This window comes from Austrofundulus limnaeus, unplaced genomic scaffold, assembly GCF_001266775.1.
Source record: "Austrofundulus limnaeus strain Quisiro unplaced genomic scaffold, Austrofundulus_limnaeus-1.0 Scaffold99, whole genome shotgun sequence".
In the NCBI taxonomy this organism is placed as follows: Eukaryota; Metazoa; Chordata; class Actinopteri; order Cyprinodontiformes; family Rivulidae; genus Austrofundulus; species Austrofundulus limnaeus.
In genome coordinates, this window is record NW_013952501.1 from 176,034 (window position 1) to 179,814 (window position 3,781).

A 3,781-nucleotide genomic window follows, 5' to 3' on the forward strand; every position below is an offset into this window, starting at 1 on the left:
TGTGTGTGTGTGTGTGTGTGTGTGTGTGTGTGTGTGTGTGTGTGTGTGTATCTTTTTCTGAGGACAAATGTGACTAATGGGCATCGAGGACACATTTTGTTCTAATAGTGATAAAATAAATTCCCTTAAAATTTCAGTTTTCTTCAACGTTTACAACTAGTATTAAATGATAATTAACCAATTAATTTAACGTTTTGTGTAATTTTATTCACAAACTCTGTGTGAAAAGCTCTGTATTTGTCATATTTATCATTTATTTTAGCTGGTTGCTACTGCAGCCTTAAGTATTTTTTTTTTGTTCTGATCTTTTTTCCAAACATGAGCCTTGCTCTCTGTCATTGCTCATTCCTGGTTGAGTGCAAAAACAGATTTAGTGTATTCCAATATATATAGGATTTAATCTAATCAGATTTGACAGTGTAAACATCTGCAGCAACAAACATCTGACAAACTTTGTTCACGATGTTGTTTCATAAATGGTTAATTTACCTGATGAAAATTCTACCTCTATTTGACTTTTTCAGTCTGGTGCCCACAGTTCGGGGGAACACTCGTAAAATCTTTCATTTCCTGATCCTCTTGTCTGCCGTTTTGATTGTGCCCTCATCTGCAGCCTAGGATGGAGTTGTTCTCAACATCCTCTTCAGAGCTTGAAGTTTCTCCTCCTTTCTCTAAAACATACTGGCCATGGTGGACAAAGTACTCAACTCTAGTACTTGAGTAAAAGTACTGAGACTCATGGTCAAATCTTACTCAACTTCAAGTAAAAGTTGCTCGGTCAAAAATCTACTCAAGTTAAAATACTGAAGTCCTTGCTTTTGAAAGTACTTAGGTATTCAAAAATACATGCATTTAAAAATGCTCAAGAATTTAAAAGTACAAATTAAATTTTATAATATCAGTACATTGCTGTATTGTTTTCAGAGTGATTTTACAGAACCTTGTAACTCTCAGAAACCACCTGATGTACTAACAGTTAGAACCACTTTGCTACAAATTCTACACCACCTGTAAAGACTTCAGCATAAAAATATAATAAAGTGAGTGGTGAGTTTTTAAATGCAGAAATGTATTTTATCTGCAGTGAACAGAAAAGATGTTTAAACTGAAACTATTTTTCAGTCCTAAAATCTCAAACATTGAGCTGAGATATGGCCATGCTGCTCTGGTTTCTTCACTTGAGTTTCTTCAGCTGTCTCCATTGCTGGCTTCTGTTTGAAATGAAGGTGGGAGCTCAGCTGGCCACCGTTAACGAGGATGATGTAATTCCAAATCTGTCCCAGGTGTGAGCTATGACTGACTGGTTCCCCTTGTGAGGAACATAACATGTGGCCAAATGCATTTCAAGAAAGGAAAACAACAAAGGGTCACAAAGCTATGCTGAGCCAAAAGTAACAAGTAACTAACAAGCTTTAAAGCAATGTAGTGGAGTCAAAAGTCCAATATTTGTCTTTGAAATGTAGTGGATTGAAAGTCACAAGTTCCCCCAAAAAATAATTACTCAAGTAAAGTAAAATCCTCAAAAAAATGTACCGAAGTACAGTACTCAAGTAAATGTACTCCATATTACTGTCCACCACTGCATATTGGTAACACAACCACTGGCCTCTCTGAATTCAGTCTTCTCAGTTTTTGTTTTGAATGTTTTTAATTGAACTTTAACTCTATTTGTGTGTGTGTGTGCGCACACACACACACACACCACTGTACTTGCATCAAATTAAGAACATTTTATTGGCTTCCATTCATTTTTGCAAATCTATTTATCCCTAGCCCAGACATTTTCCCTAAAATTAACCATTACTGGTCTATTCCTAACCCTAACCTGAACCAAAATGTAATTTAGACCATACCTCTAAAGCTAACTAGGAAAGCACAGCAGAGCTGCAAACAAAGTGAGGACCATGAAGAGGTCACTTTGATAGTAACTCAAATGGTCCTCACTCTGTAGTATAAACAAGTACACACGCACAAACACACACACTTGTTTCTGTATACTTGAATGGATTTTACTTTGACTTTCATTAAGATCTACAGCCTAATTCTGACCCTTAAACTTAAACCAAACTTTACAGGTACACTTCCAACCCTAACCTAATTCATGCCTTAACCCTGAATCTAACCCACAAATAGAGTTTTTCCATTGTGTGCAGTGGGTAAATGTCCACGCAATTACAAAATGTCCTCATAAGCATTGTCTACTGTCAAAATATGTTCCCATTCCAAAACAAAGACACATCCACACACAGAGCGCTCATCATCTTCAGCTTTCCTCTATCCTGCATCTTCTCTCAGCTCCTGGTCGTTCAGATCTGTGGAAGTGAGGTTTCTGTGGAGAGGTCATCAACAATTATATCTTCTCTGCTGTGGCTCACTCTGATCTTTTACAGACCTGACGGCACTAAACACAGAATGTAAACGCTTTCAATACACATTGATGTCTTCACTCAGACCACCTCCAGAACAGTCTGGAGCCCTTTTATGCACATTAGTTTGGTTGTTTGTACGCAGACAATCCTGAGCCAAGGTCTAGGACCTCCACWGTGGCCAAGTTATTACCAAAACATGAATAACTACAAAAACAATCAACCTCAAATGGCAGATTTAATGATACCTCTGCAAATTAACCACAGGCCAAAAAATGTTACATCTCTCTGCTACTATCACTGTTTTTGTGTGCAAATAACTATAACATTAAACTCTGATGCTGATGGAAATGATTATAAAATAATTGCACTATTTCTGTAAATTGAGGCTTATAAAATGGGATGCAGGTGTGCTGATTGAGATAATAATTGTTCATTAATAACACATTGTGTTTTGCAGTCTTATTTTGAGCACATGTGCTGCTTTGGAGTCCACTATATTTACAGCACGTTAAAACATTCATAAAACCCATCTAGATGACACATTCTTTAACCTGAAGTTAGCTGATCAGCCCCACCACCAGCTCATCCTAAGTGTACCAGCACAATTATAATGTGTTCACGATGAGGCATATAATTATTTACTTTGAATAAAACATATTCTTAAGTGGTTTAACATTTAATCAGTGAGGCAGCTGGTGACATTGTGCCAAATCACTTACCACACATGTTTATAAATTAAATATCAAAATGACTGTACAAGGCGTCGCAGCACTTCTGCCTTAAAAGAGAATTTCGAAAAGAAGCAATTTCTCTTGACTTAGACATAATAAAAACATGTCAAATGTTAGTGTGCTTATAGGATAGCACTTTTTTAAAATTACAAGTCAAGAAGGTAAAAGCAGACAGAACAAACAACAAATATAATACAAAGTAAATAACCAGGAAAACAGAAGAAACATGACATTTAAAGCTAATAAAATGTCGTTTTAATTCAGAGTTTGAGGAATCTGATTTCCACCAGCAGAAATATTAATTATTTCTCTGTTCAGTTGGGTTTACTTAAAAAAAAAAAACCTATCAGGGATAAAGTCAGAGTGATTTAATGCAGAGGCTAAAGAGCTTTTAATAATTGACTTAAACTGTTTAATTTGTTTGTTTTGAGTTTATTAATTAGTTTACTTGTTTTCTTGATTATTTAGTTTATCTTTGTGAATTTTAGTTTCTCTGTAATTTTCATATTTAAAATCAACCCTTGTTTCAAAGTCTCCATTGTCCATTCTGCCTCCAGTCAGCCTGCCAGTCACACCTGTTCCCAATCAGTGATCACCCAGGTGCTGCCACTCTCCACTCACTCTCTATTCTTGTACAACAGACTCTTTTCACTTCCTCACCTGTTTTGCACTGTACTGATT